Raw genomic sequence first — 16,213 nt, forward strand, 5'->3', positions numbered from 1 at the left:
TTATCAGGTTGTGTCCTCTAATGGATTACAAGAGGTGACAATTGGCATGAGTTTACAGGCATCCTTAAAGCTGAACTCTGGTTGCCTACAGGGGAAAATATTGATTTAATACTATAATAGAAACTGCACTTTATACCTAAATAGTGGTTGAAGAATTGTAAAGGCAGAAAAACAGCTGACATCACTCATTGGGGTCAATGCATCAAGCTAATTTTCCACTTAAAAGATGCGGAAACGGCTGTTTCTGCATCTTTTAAGTATGTTTGCTATGCATTACATGCCTAACGGAGGAGATTTCACAGAAATCTCCTCTTTTTAGGCTAACACCGTGCAGCATCGCAGTCCCCATAGATTACTATGAGGAAATCTAATTTCCCTATCTAACAAGCAGTGCTTTTGTTGTAAGAAAAAAGGTGCCGTAACTCACATCACATCACGTAGTCACTTACAGTATACACACCAACACACGTCAGTTGTGTAACGAAACATAACGGTCGCCTCCCGCAGTAAGCATTCAGCGAGCGACCACACAACCAATCACAAGTTGAGCAGTGCCACAAGCCGAGCAGTGCCATCATAACCAGCACAGACGATGTGCGCATGCATCAGACGCGAAACACAAGCAGCCCGCATGCACCGTTTTAATCATTTTGCCGCCGACCTGCTACGCTTGACAGGGCGATTCAAGTCCAAGTGGACCAAACCTCAAATGTTCAAAAGTTACTTTTAAAATTTGGAAAATCCATCGAAAAAAGGTGCTGGAAGTCCATTCTGGTGAGTTCTATAACAAAAAAGCACTGCTAATAAGTACTGTACTGCTGTGCGCATACACAGCACATCATCATATCACCGGTAATGCTAAGCTGCTAGTAAATAGGAAAAAAAGTTTGCAGGAGCGGGGTCACTCCGCTGGCGCTTCCAGAGTAGCCCCGGCATAGTGCATTACTGCGGATTGCAGCAATGCATATTTAGCAGCACGGCATCTAATGATGCATAGACTAGGGATGTGCACCGGCGACTTTTGAGGTCTCGTGTTTTGTGTTTTGGATCCGGATTTTCTCGATGTTTTGGGTTCGGATTTGTTTTGCAAAACACCTGCCGAAACGTTTTGGTTCGGATTTAAGGTTTTGGATTCGGATTTTTTTTGAAAAAAAACTAAAAAGTGTAATTTTTTTATTTTCACTCCTACGCTATTATTAACCTCAATAACATTCAATAACAATAATTTCCACTAATTTAAAGGCTATTCTGAACACCTAACACCTCACAATAATTATTTTTTTTAGTACAAAACGTTGCAACGAGGTATCTTTCTGGACTGCGTAGAGGAGTGTTCCCCACAATACAATTAAAAACCCATCAACTGGTCTGAATTACACCCAAAAATAGTATCTGGACTGCGTAGAGGACTGGCCATTGGCCACCACAATATAATATATAGAAAACCTTCAACAGGTCAGAATTACACCCAAAAATAGTATCTGGACTGCGTCGAGTAGTGGGCACTGGGCACCACAATAAAATATATAAAAAACCTTCAACAGGTCTGCATTACACTGCACATACGGCTGCTCCTCCATCCTCTCCATCATATACATGTTGGAGTTTTAGCGTGTGAAAACCTCTTGTTTTTGATAATGTCAGTGCATTTTGAATATTTTTCAATTTGCCCCACACCACTGAATGTACTTTATCTATGATACGCATCTATCTATCTTGACTGCGTAGTGTGGTGGACCCGGTACACAATTTGGTACCGAGGCCACAATATAATTAAAAAACCCTCCACGGGTCAGAATTCCACCAAAAAAGGGTATGGACTGCGTAGTGTGGTGTGCCCGTAACACAATTTTTTACAGCGCCAACAATATAATTAAAAAATTGGGCATCAACTGTCACCGTTGTTTAATATCTGATATACCTAAATATGGACTGCACAGTGGAGTGGCCCCGGTAGTAAATTTGGTGCCGGGGCCACAATACCTCCTCCAACTTCCAAGTGTAGTGTTTATAAAGACAGACAGCGTCGAAGTGTTATTAGTTGACTTTCTTAACCCTAAAATTGTCACTGTTGCAAATATTCGTGCAATGGACAGTTACTTTTTCATTGAAAGACTCAAGCTTTCAAGTGTAGTGTTTATAAAATATAAACAACAATACAGTAGTTTTAGAGCACGTCAATACCTCTTGTTTTAAATTATGACAGGGCATTTTACTTTTGGTTTAATTTCTTGAATTTGTTTAAATTTGTTTTTACTTTTTGAACAGGGCAAACGACTGTTGATTGGTCATATAATGCAAAAAAAAAAGTTCCAAGATGGAATTGTCCTTGGGCCCTCACACCCACCCTTATGTTGTTGAAATAGGACATGCACACTTTAACAAACCAATCATTTCAGCGACAGGGCCTACCAAACAACTTTGGCTGAAATGATTGGTTTGTTTGGGCCCCCACACCAAAAAAGCTATTCATCTCTCCCTGTACAGACTAAACAGGCTCTACTGAGACAAGATTTCGTCCTCATCCTCAACCTCTGATTCCTCTCCCCCTACAGTGTGTACTTCCTCCTCATCACACATTATCAATTCGTCCCCGCTGGACTCCACAACCACAGGTCCCTCTGTACTATCTGGAGGGCAGTGCTGTACTTCATTGAGGAATTGATTATTCATTTTTATAAACATCATTTTTTCAACATTATGAGGAAGCAACCTCCTTCGCCGCTCACTGACCAGGTTCCCCGCTGCACTAAAAACTCTTTCCAAGTACACACTGGAGGGGGGACAACTCAGGTAAAATAGAGCCAGTTTGTACATGGGCTTCCAAACTGCCTTTTTTTCCTGCCAGTAACAATATGGACTGTCTGACATGTCTACTTGGATGGTGTCAGCAAAGTAATCATCCACAATTTTTTCTATTGTGACAGCATCCAATGCAGCGAGAGTAGACATGTCTGCAATGGTTGGCAGGTCCTTCAGTCCGGACCAGATGTTATCAGCATCCCCGCCAGCGCCTCTTTTGGGAAAACTGAGCTTTTTCCTCGCAGCCATAGATGTGGAAGAAAATGAGGGTGGAGCTGTTGGCATGTCACGGTCCTCTTCAGAGGACAATCTCCTGACCAGCAGGTCTTTGCACCGCTGTAGACTTGTGTCCGCCGGAAACAGAGACACAACATACGCTTTAAACCGAGGATCGAGCACGGTGGCCAGAATGTATTCCTCTGACTTTAAAAGAGTGACCACCCTCGGATCCTGGCAAAGCGTACGAAGGGCTACATCCACAAGAGCTACATGCTTGGTGTAATCGCAATGGCTTTCCAGCTCCTCCCTCACTTTCTCCAGCTGCTTCTGCAACAGCCTGATCAGGGGAATGACCTGACTCAAGCTGGTAGTGTCGGAACTGACTTCTCGTGTGGAAAGTTCAAATGGCTGCAGAACCTTGCACAACACGGAAATCAGTCTCCACTGCGCTTGACTAAGGCGCATCCCCACTCCTTTGCCTATGTCGTAGGTGGCTGTGTAGGCCTGAATGGCCTTTTGCTGCTCCTCCATCCTCTGCAGCATAAAGAGGGTGGAGTTCCAGCGCGTCACAACCTCTCGTTTGAGGTGATGGCAGGGCAAGTTCATGCTTTTTTGATGTGCCTCTAGTCTGCGGTAGGCACTGGCTGAATGCCGAAAGTGTCCAGCAATTTTGCGCGCCACCGCAAGCATCTCCTGCACACCCCTGTCACTCTTGAGGTAATGCTGCACCACCAAATTAATGGTGTGGGCAAAACATGGGATGTGCTGGAAATTGCCCATATTTAATGCCCGCACAATGTTACTGGCATTGTCTGACACCACAAATCCCCATGAGAGTCTAAGTGGGGTAAGCCACTGGGAGATAATTTCAATCAGTTTCTCTAATATGTTGTCAGTGTTGTGCCTCTTATTAAAGCCTGTAATACACAATGTTGCCTGCCTTTGCACGAGCAGCCATTTTGTAGATGCTGCTACTGATGCAGCTGTTGCTGTTGCTGCGGAAGAGGATGCATCTACCCAGTGGGCTGTCACAGTCATATAGTCCTTCGTTTGCCCAGAACCACTTGTCCACATGTCCGTGGTTAAGTGGACAGTGGGTACAACCGCATTTTTTAGAGCACTGAGGACACTTGATCGTACTTCTCTGTACATTTTTGGTATCGCCTGCCTAGTGAAGTGGAATCTCGACGGGATTTGGTACCGGGGACACAATACCTCCATCAACCCTCTAAATCCCACTCCACTGATGGCGGACACCGGGCGCACGTCTAACACCAACATTGCAGTTACAGCCGCAGTTATACGCTTTGCAATAGGGTGACTACTATCGTATTTTGTGGTCATGGCAAACGACTGTTGGACGGTCAATTGTTTTGTGAAAGACTTAGCGGTCTTACGACTTCCCCTCTGGGAAGATGACGCACTAACAGCAGCAACAGCAGCAGTGGCAGTAGTAGGCGTACCGCTGCAGGATTCCTCGGATGAATCCCGTATTGAGGAGGACTCAGTCTGGCTGCTGACTTGGGCTGCAGGACTGAATCTGATGGAGATTGTGGAGGAAGTTGACGAGAAGGGTGTTGCTGGTGTGTATCCAACTGGACCACGGGATTTAGGTGTCCCTGTACCGATGAGGGTCCTAGCCCCAGTTCCTGAACTAACCACTGAACTATGAAGGTTATTCAGGTGACGTATAAGGGAGGATGTTCCTAGGATGGGCAAGATCCTTACCCCTGCTTATTTGAGCTTTACATAAGGTACATATGGCCATACATTGGTTGTCTGGATTTGGATAAAAATAACTCCAGACCGAAGAGGTGCATTTTTTGGTCTTCTGACCAGGCATGACGATGGGCTTTTTCATCCCCTGGACATCAGCTGTTTCCCCCCCTGGTGCCTCATTTACAAAAACCACATCACCATCCTCATCATCAAGTTCCTCCACAGCGCCAGCTACATCATCAATAGGCTCCTCCCGAGCCACCTCTTCCCGTACAGTGATGGGAAGGTCAGGCTTGACAACCACCAACACCCTTGGACTCACCTTGAGGATTTGTGATAATTTCTCTTTAGAAGGCAGAGTTGTTTGCTGTTTTGTTGCTGACAGCATAACTCTCTTAAATTTTTTGTAGGGGGGGGGGGGAGGAGGGATAAGATCCGTGGGTGAAGCTGAACCACTAGTCATGAAAACGGGCCAGGGCCTAAGCCGTTCCTTGCCACTCCGTGTCGTAAATGGCATATTGGCAACTTTACGTTTCTCCTCAGATGATTTTAAGTTTCTCTTTTTGCTACTTTTTCTTAACTTGGGCTTTTTGGATTTTACATGCCCGGTACTACGAGATTGGGCATCGGGCTTGGAAGACGACGTTGATGGCATTTCATCGTCTGTGTCATGACTAGTGGCAGCAGCTTCAGCATTAGGAGGAAGTGGGTCTTGATCTTTCCCTACTTTATCCTCCAAATTTTTGGTCTCCATTATATGTAGCACAAGATACTGCAGAATGTGTGAACTTGGTAATATTGCAGTACCAATGGACTTATACTGCTGGATTGGTTTTGCAAATTTGGTTATAATTACTTTTTTTAAAAAAAAATTTATTTTAATATTTTTTATAACTTTTTTTTTATTTTTTAAAAACTTGGGAATAATGGGGAAATAACTATGCCCTTAGAAGCACAGAGCACAGGACACAGCACCACTGGACTGAACAGGACACAGCACAGGACCCAGCAGCACTACTGAACTCAGCAGGACAGAGCACAGGACACAGCACCACTGGACTGATACTGCAGAATGTGTGAACTTTGTAATATTGCAGTACCACTGGACTTTTACTGCTGAATGTGTGAACTTGGTAATATTGCAGTACCAATGGGCCTATACTGCTGGATTGGTTTTGCAAATTTGGTTATAATTATATTTTTTTTAAAAAAAATATTTTTATTTTTTTTATAACTTTTTTTTTATTTTTTAAAAACTTGGGAATAATGGGGAAATAACTATGCCCTTAGAAGCACAGAGCACAGGACACCGCACCACTGGACTGAACAGGATACAGCACAGGACCCAGCAGCACTACTGAACTCAGCAGGACAGAGCACAAAACACAGCACCAATGGACTGATACTGCAGAATGTGTGAACTTTGTAATATTGCAGTACCACTGGACTTTTACTGCTGAATGTGTGAACTTGGTAATATTGCAGTACCAATGGGCTTATACTGCTGGATTGGTTTTGCAAATTTGGTTATAATTATATTTTTTTTTAAAAAAAAATATTTTTATTTTTTTTATAACTTTTTTTTATTTTTTAAAAACTTGGGAATAATGGGGAAATAACTATGCCCTTAGAAGCACAGAGCACAGGACACAGCACCACTGGACTGAACAGGACACAGCACAGGACCCAGCAGCACTACTGAACTCAGCAGGACAGAGCACAGGACACAGCACCACTGGACTGATACTGCAGAATGTGTGAACTTTGTAATATTGCAGTACCACTGGACTTTTACTGCTGAATGTGTGAACTTGGTAATATTGCAGTACCAATGGGCCTATACTGCTGGATTGGTTTTGCAAATTTGGTTATAATTATATTTTTTTTAAAAAAAATATTTTTATTTTTTTTATAACTTTTTTTTTATTTTTTAAAAACTTGGGAATAATGGGGAAATAACTATGCCCTTAGAAGCACAGAGCACAGGACACAGCACCACTGGACTGAACAGGACACAGCACAGGACCCAGCAGCACTACTGAACTCAGCAGGACAGAGCACAGGACACAGCACCACTGGATTGATACTGCAGAATGTGTGAACTTTGTAATATTGCAGTACCACTGGACTTTTACTGCTGAATGTGTAAACTTGGTAATATTGCAGTACCAATGGGCTTATACTGCAGGATTGGTTGTGCAAATTTTGTGGTAATTAAAAAAAAAAAAAATTAGTTTTTGGTATTTTTTTAAATAACTTTTTTTTATTTTTTTAAACACAGGGGAATATTGGGGAAATAACTATGCCCTTAGAAGCACAGAGCACAGGACACAGCACCACTGGACTGAACAGGACACAGCACAGGACCCAGCAGCACCACTGACCTCAGAAGGACAGAGCACAGGACACAGCACCACTGGACTAAGCACAGCACAGCACAGCACAGCACAGCACTTAACTGAACAGCACGAGATATAGCAGGACAGAGGACCACCTAACACACCCTCCCTCTACCCTGATCAATGCCCGAGTGAAGATGGCGGCGACTAGCGGGGAATTTATAGGATCCGAGTATCGCGAGATCCGACAACGGGATTATGAGTCAGAGCCTCAGTTTCAGATTTGAATTTGGCGCCAATACCCGGATCTGTCTCGGATCCGACTCGGATCGGCAATGTTCGGGTGGGCTCGGATTTCATAAATCCGAGTGCGCTCATCTCTAGCATAGACCCCATTATAAGGTATATAAAGTGCACAACTGTCAGTCCTTCTTAAACATAACACACCTGTGCGCATGCATTTATCGCCACACATGTAATTTGTACATAAGATGGCACTACCAGCAAGACAGAGCTTGATATTGTAGAGCAGGGGTTGGCAACCTTTTTCTATCAGAGTGCCGGCTAAAATCTAAAGCCCTGGTGTGCCACTTGGATGTATATATATATATATATATATATATATATATATATAGAGGGCTGCCTAGAGAAATTCAGGGCCCTGGTACAGCAACTTCATTGGGCCCCCCTTATAGTTGAGCATGGTAAAAAAGTGTTGCGCGGCGGGGCAAAACCGTGAGTGGTCGTACAATTGGGGGGGGGGGGGGGGGCGGTGCATCATTGTGAGCGTGTCTAGCATGTGAAAAACACTAGGTCACCCTCTTACAGAAAAATGCATTACTCACACATGCTCCAACTTCCCAGGAGCTTTGCTCACATATGTCCCCTATGCCCACATGCTTTAATCACACAAGCCTCCCTCTGCCCACATGCTTTAATCACACTTGCCCCCTCTCTGAGCTGAGGGGGATTTAGCCACTACCGTTCCCCCCTGCATCCGTAGGTGCGCGTGAGCGACACCCAAGTGCAAAAAAAAAATGCTTTTAAAATATATTTTTTTAAAAGATAGGTCTCCAGTGGGGCCCCCCAGGCAGGTAATTTGTAGCCGCCCCCTCCTCTCAGCGGCCCTGTTATATATATATATATATATATATATATATATATATATATATAAGATTATGTTTTAATTTTATGAGGCTAATATCATATTAACAGTAACGGGACCAGCAAGAAAACATTACGCTGCACAGTAGTGCCCCGGTTCACATCGTGCCACAGAATTGTGCCTCCAATTCATCTTATGCCTCATAGTTGTGCCCACAACTCATATCATGTCTCATAGTTGTGAGCACAATTCATATCATGCCACATAGATGTGCCCACAATTCATATCATGCCTCATAGCTGTACCCCCAATTGAAACTATGTCACATAGCTGTACCCCCAATTCATATCATGACACATAGCTGTACCCCAATTCATACTATGCCACAGTTGCCCCCAGAAATTCATTGTATGCCACTGTTGCTCCCAGAAATTCATAGTATGCCACTGTGGCCTCCAGAAATTCATAGTACGCCACTGTTGCCCCCAGAAATTCATAGTATGCCACTGTGGCCCCCAGAAATTCATAGTATGCTACTCTTGCCCCCAGAAATTCATAGTATGCCACTGTTGCCCCAGAAATTCATAGTATACCACTGATGCCCCCAGAAATTCATAGTATGCAACAGCCCCCCAGAAATTCATAGTATTTCACACTTGCCCCCAGAAATTCTTAGTATGCCACTGTTGCCCCCAGAACTTCATAGTATGCCATTGTTGCCCCCAGAAATTCATAGTATGCCACTGTTGCCCCCAGAAAGTCACAGTATACTACTGTTGCCCCCAGAAAGTCATAGTATACCAAGTATATACACCCCTCAATTTGCTGCTCTTACTTACCTTTGAAGACTTGTCTTCCTCCAGAAACCCGGGAGCTGCTTCAATAAAACAGCCGATGATGGCCGAAACGGAGCTCCTGCGAATGCACAAAAGCTTAGTTTCGGCCATCATCGGCTGCTTTACTGAAGCAGCTTCAGCACTGGCGTGCCAGACAAAAGTGGTCAGCGTTCCAGGTGCTGCCAACCCCTGTTGTAGAGGAAAGTCTTTTTCAGGGCAACTGTTTTTCACCAGCGCTATACCAGGGAGGTAAGTTTGATAAATTGTGGCAAATGTATAATTTTTTTCTCAGCGATAAGCGCCATAAAATGATTGTCTTTCACCACAAATGCCGTCTGAATGACAAATAGGCCCCTATATCTCATAAGGAGAAGTGTTTACACTGAAGAGACTATGCAATGTAACCGTACTGTGAGTGTTGCTATGAGATTTATAGAAAGGCAGAGCTATGTAGGACAGTCAGGTTTCACTGTACAATTGCAGATGTTTCTTCTCTCACAGAAGCAGGGAGTAAGTATAAGTGGGAAACCGGCAACGTGTTACTTTTATGGGGATTTGTAAATAAAATGGTGGCAGTTGTGTTGCTATTCCTCTGCAAAGCTAACTATTGTTCAAATTTATGAGCAGTGCATTGCATCAGATATCATATATATCTGCTGTTTTGCATTTTGCATTTTGTTTTGAAATACAGAGCAGTCCCCATAGATGATTATGGGGACTGCTCTGTGCCACAATTTAATAAGGAATGAAAAGGCATTTACACACGTATGTGTAAATTTTCAACTCTGTTCTATGGGGATAGCATTGCGGTAGAGGGATCTTCGGATCCCTCACTTCATCTTACTGCTCTCCCCTTCGTTCACTATCGCAAAGGTGGTCACTTTGCAATAGTGACCATAGAAAAGATAGGAGACGGGATCTTCGCAGGAACAGCAATTTTTCGTGACTGCTGTTCCTCTTGAAGTATTTAAATAAATACACATGATCTTTCAAGCCTTGTCTTTGCGATAAAGATTAATAGGGATTGTGAAAAATGCGGTCATTAATAAATAGGGACCTGAGAGAGAGACCTGGGGTAGAAGTGTCATGTCCAGCGAATCTAATATATATATCGCATCTTCAGATAATCAAATATGCAATTAAGAGGCTGCAAACTCCACAGTTCACAGAACAGTTTGCAGGACTTTTATTTTCTAATATTACATTTTTTTAAACATTTTTTTGCAGCATGCTATTCAATTAATCTGAAAAAAAGCCTTAAACTGTATATAAGTAGAAGTGTTTACTGACCGCCGTGTTTTTGGTTTTGGTTTTGGATCTGGTTTAAGTTCATGTTTTGTTTTTGGTTTTGGCAAACCCGCCCTCGCGTGTTTTGGTTTTGGAACTGTATTTTTTAGAAATATTTGCTAAAATATGCTAAAATCACAAAATGTTGCTCTTTTTTTGTTCCTACATTATTATTAACCTCAATAACAATCATTTTCAGTCATTTCCAGGCAATTTTGACCACTTATAGGTCACAATATTATTTTCATCCACTTTTGGACAAAGACTGCAGTGAGCTGGCTGGATGTTAAGTGACAGAGAACCGACACAGACACACGGCAGTTCATAGCACATCTAGGAAACATTGCCACACAGCAGTGGCAGAAAAGAAAAGTGGTGCAAGATGGAATTGTCCTTTGATATGTAAGATATTGAAAAGTACATGTACAGGTTAACAAAGCAAACCCTCCAGCGACAAGGAGTGACACTATTGTGGCTGAAGTGCTTGGTTTGTTTGGGCCCCCACAAAACAAGCTACCAATAGCTTAGCTGCCTTAAGCCCAACAGTGCTGTCAATGAACTCTACATTATTAAACCATGTCTGCTCATAATACATCTTTAATCTCCTTCTCCTCTCTGGATACCTCACTCTCGTTCCTGAAGAACTGCCAAACTTATGTAGACACAGGAATGGATATTGCAACTGGAGTGACATTACATCTGCTTCAGACAGACTGTGACACGGAACATGTGGGCAGCATGGAATCCCTCATGTTGGAATACGCTGCGCTGAACAGAGATTTAAACCAATATATAGAAGCAGCTGTGGAGACCGTACTTAAGTTAAAACGTGATCTACCGGATGAGATCTCAGATTTAAGAGAGCTTGTACACGAGAGATACACTGCACTTCAGAAGAATAACACAGAGGAGGCCCTGAGGCAGGACGATAAATATGCCCAGTTTAAAAAAATGGGTGTGTCACTGACCCCTGCAGACGAAGCTTTGGAAGATGAAGACGAGGCGATTGTCTTCACCAGTGTACTGCTATAACACAGTTGGAGATGATGAACCCAGTGAAAAACAAAGTATGTGGTCACACGTACGAGAGAGAAGCAATTTAAAGGATGATTGAAAGCAAAAGTCACAAGGTAAATCCGCCAGGTGTCCAAAAATTGGCTGTGATCATTCTGACATGAGTATAACGGATCTTGTTCCAGACAATGCGCTAAAAAGAACCATTGACATTCACAGCAAAAAGCAAGGTCGTCACTGAGCTTCGAATCGGCTCCAGTCCCAAAAAAATTAAAATATAGCTAGGTACCTTTGACGTAAAGTGCAGCTTACAAACACTTTGTGCAATACAAAGTTATTATGGAAGGTTTGAGTAATACATATACACATCTATTTAGACATCAGTGCTTACATTACTTCTGCAAGCAGTGTTGTTCTTTGATAGTAAAACTGTTTTTATACTGTTGAAAACAATAATAATAATAATACTCCATGTCAGGATGAGAACATAAATCTGATATGCTGAAATAGAATATTGAATGTCAGGGCCCAAATAAAACTTTGCATGGATACATAAATTAACCTGATCTTCAACTCAGATAAATATGTGACCAAATGTTTTTTTAAAATGAAAGGATTAGCCTAGTAGGACCAATTGTCACGAACACGCTCCCAGCTGCCTTGACTTTGGGGTCTTCGCTGTATGAGGTCACACACGATTTCCGCCCGCAGTTTCTCTCTACCTATCACACAGGTTATAGACCTACTGAATCACCCCCAAACACAGCGCTCTCACACCCCCAGACACTTCAGGTTTGCCACCACCTATTGAATACGGGCAATAGGACCCCAATACACTGTCCCACACTGGCACGCAGGCTTCTAGCTATTCACAGACTAGCAAGACCCACACCAGCTCACTAAGGGTTACCTCTTTCCACCGCCAGACTGTAACACAAATGTAAATACAAGCACACACAGCTTGTTAATCAAATGTATCAACAAATCACACACTGGCATTCTAAGGGTTAACTTGGTCTAGCAATCTGTCTCTTCTAAACAGGGAATGAATTTGTTTAGAGCAATAAGGACAGAACTGTTAAATTTTAGATTTAATATACAAAAAGTAGAATGCTTACAGATTATAAATACAATTAGATAAAGACTTGACATACAAATAAAAAATGGCAAACAGTTATAAAAACAAAAGGGATAACAGTACAGAGCATAATTTACTTATCATAATCTGTATGCCTGGGGGTAGGCAGAAAATATGGACAGTCCTTCAATTAGATTGATTCCCTAAGAAACTGACCGTTTGTACTTTCAAAACACAGGTTTTTAAGCAAAATGAAATGGGATGGTCTTCACAGGGGCAGCGTTTAATGCTAATCGGGGGTTGTGGCCTGTGACACTTTTTCAATCACCATTTACATGTTGCCTGAATTACTAACCAATTCTACTATGTGATATATTTTTCTGTAGAGCGTTGCATTGGTCCAATTCTATTATTAATAAATCCCCTATGACTCTGTCCATCTTCTGATACCAAACATGATGACCTTTGACAATGTGACATATCTTTTCCAAAGATATGTGATTTTAGCTGTTCACAGATACCACCCGTACCTGTCATTCACAACCCTGGTCTGGTTTTTGCCCCTCATTACAGAGTGGCAAATGGATTTTCCAAAATATGAAAAATGAAGACATTTCCTTTCAAGTTCATATTTCTATATACCTGCATAAAGACCCTACAGATTTTATACAGGAGTCTCCAAGATTCTCATCTAGGCATATGGCTCTCTAAATTACACCTAGTGGTTAGTTTGTGTTTACAATACCTATTGAAAGGAAGCCAATTAGCTAGTGAAATACATGATCAAAACAATGGATGTCTGTGAGCTGCATATCTTAAGCTGGTATCTTCACAAAGGGTTTGCTTAACTTAATTACCTCCTACTGGGCTAATCCTTTCATTTTAAAAAAAACATTTGGTCACACATTTATTTGAGTTGAAGATCAGGTTAATTTATGTATCCATGCAAAGTTTTATTTGGGCCCTGACATTAAATATTCTATTTCAGCATATCAGATTTATGCTCTCATCCTGACACTCCACCATTCTTTAGGTGTTGATAGTAGAATCAAGTGGAGTTACGGCAGAGGGGTCACTAATTTTGGTGAATTCTTTTACAGTAGAACAGACCAGATGTCAAAATAATGTGCTGAGTCATTTTCATCATCAATGGGTGTCTTGGTGAAAGCTAAATTTTGCAAAGCACACAACAGTATATAGCACATGTAGGTAACATTGACACACAGTGGCAGCTGAAAGGAAAAGTGGTGCAAGATGGAATTGTCCTTGGATCTTCCCACCCTCTCTTATGTTGGATCTTAAAAAGGACATTCACACTTTAACAAACCAAGCACATTTAGCAACAAGGCATGCCACTTTTGTGGCAGAAGTGCTTGGTTTGCTTGGTTGGTTTGGGCCCCCACAAAACAGTTAACAATGGGCTTAAGGCACCTAAGCTAACAGTGCTGAACTCTACTAGGGCAAGATGTTGTTGTCATCATCCTCAGCCTTATCCTCACCCTCATCAGTGTGTACATCATCCTCACACATTATTGATTAATCCCTGCTGGAATCCACCATTACAGAAGTCTCTGTACTTTGATGCAATTGGCGGGGAAATTGTAGTTCATGTTTCTGAACATAATGTTTTCCACATTTTGAGAAACTGAAGGAGGAGACACCTTCCTATCACTTAACACTTGAGTTGCCATCCTGTTCACCAGGCGCTCTTTGCATCTCTTGAGAGATGCAAGGAGCTTAGTTGGAAACAAAGAGAAAACTTAGCTCTTAAACCTAGGATCAAGCACAATCGCCAAAATGTACTGATTTGATTTCAAGATTTTGATAATTCTTGGATCCTGGCAAAGGGAATAAAGTACTTGATCTAAAAGACTGACATACTAGAGTAATTTCTTTCTTCCAGCTCCTCCTTCAGTTTCTCAAGCTGCTTTTCCAAAAGTCTAATTAAGGGAATCACTTGGCTCAAGCTAGCAGTGTCTGGACTCACTTCACAGGTGACTACTTTTAATGGTTTCAGCACCTTGCACAACACGGAAATATTCTCCACTGCACTTGAGTAAGATACATTCCTCATACTTTCCCAATGTCATGGTTTGTGCAGTAAGCGTGGATGGCTTTTCACTGTTCCTCCATCCTCAGAAGCATATACAGGGTAGAATTCCACCGTGTTTCCACCTCTTGCTTCAGTTGGTGGCAGGGTAAATGAAATTGTTCTTGTAGCTGCTTCTTGCTGGACTGCTTGTTGTTATTTTTTTTAGCATAAATTTCAGATTTCCCCAACAGCTTGCCATGAACTCACTTCAAATAGCATAACATGGATGAGGTTCCTAGATGGTTAGGGTTCCTACCTCTACTGACTGTGGCTTTACAAACACTACAAATGGCTAGACAACTGTTGCCAGGTTTTGGGTAAAAAAAAATCACATATAAGAGGTGAATTTTTTGATATTATGCCCAGGCATGACAATGGTCTTCATCTTATCACTTGCAAAAACTGCTTCCACTGGGGCAGGACTTACACAAACAACATCATCCTCATCAGCATCCTCATTAGCGCTCTCGTCAGCTACACAAATATCTCCCTCATTGTATTGCAATTCCAAAGAGGCATCCACAATTTGTATATCACTGGCTACAATTGGGCTGCTCATGCACACATCTGCAAAAATGCTGAAAGAAGGCTTCTTTATGAATACAGTCTCAGAAGGTTCAGGCTTACACATGGCACTCGTGGGTAGACTCTCCTCAGGGATTTGTGTCATTTCTGAATCTAAGCATACAGTTTGTTCAAATGCCTTACTGTTCTCTTCCAGCTCGGCTTTTACACGTAAAAGTATTTGGGCACCACTTTTTGAGTCAGAATGACAAGGTCTTGCATCATCATGGCTGACCTTACAAGAAGATGCTTCACTGATAGTTGCAGAACTACCACTCATAGAGAAAGGCAAAGGCCTGACTCTTTCCTTGGCATGCTGGCAATTGTATTTTTTCCTACCGTTAACTTTGCTCTGATTACAGGTGTTTTTTTCTTCACTAAGGTAAATTATGTTTTTGCTTCCATGACTTAAAAACAACTATACACTTTAACATAGGCTTTAGCAGATGATGTAGACAGATTACTATCATCATGACTGGTGCCAGCAACTGCTTGGTGCTCCTGGTCTCCTGTGTACTGCTGTGAATCCATTTTGATAGCACAGTATAATGTGACTGCAGATTTTAAGAACACTGCCAGCCCTATTATTTCCTATCAGCAATGTCAATTAGCAATAAAGCAATGGAGCTTTCCTGTTTGTTTGTTAGCTATATAGCACAGTACAATATGACTGCATATTTAGAACAAGACTGCCAGCCCTATTATTTCTATTTCGGCAACGGCAATTAGCAATGGAGCAATGTAGCTCTCCTGTTTGTGTGTTAGCTCTATATCACAGTACAATGTGACTGCAGCTTTAGAACAAGACTGCCAGCCTTATTATTTTTATTACAGCAATGACAATTAGCAATGGAGGGATTACTATCATCATGACTGGTGCCAGCAGCTGCTTGGTGCTCCTGGTCTTCTGAGGACTGAGGTGAATCCATTTTGATGACACAGTACAATGTGACTGTAGACTTTTAAGAATACTGCCATCCCTGTTATTTGAATTTCTGTTTCAGTACTGAACACTGCCACCTCTCCTGTTTGTGGGTGAGCTATGGCACAGTAGAATGTCACTGGAAACTTTTAAGAATACTGCTAGCTCTCCTCTTTCTCTTTCTTTAGTGACACTGCCCAACTGCACTGGAGACTGCCAAGAACCCTGCTACGCCT

The sequence above is a fragment of the Mixophyes fleayi genome, chromosome 1 (genome assembly GCF_038048845.1).
Source record: "Mixophyes fleayi isolate aMixFle1 chromosome 1, aMixFle1.hap1, whole genome shotgun sequence".
Taxonomy (NCBI): domain Eukaryota; kingdom Metazoa; phylum Chordata; class Amphibia; order Anura; family Limnodynastidae; genus Mixophyes; species Mixophyes fleayi.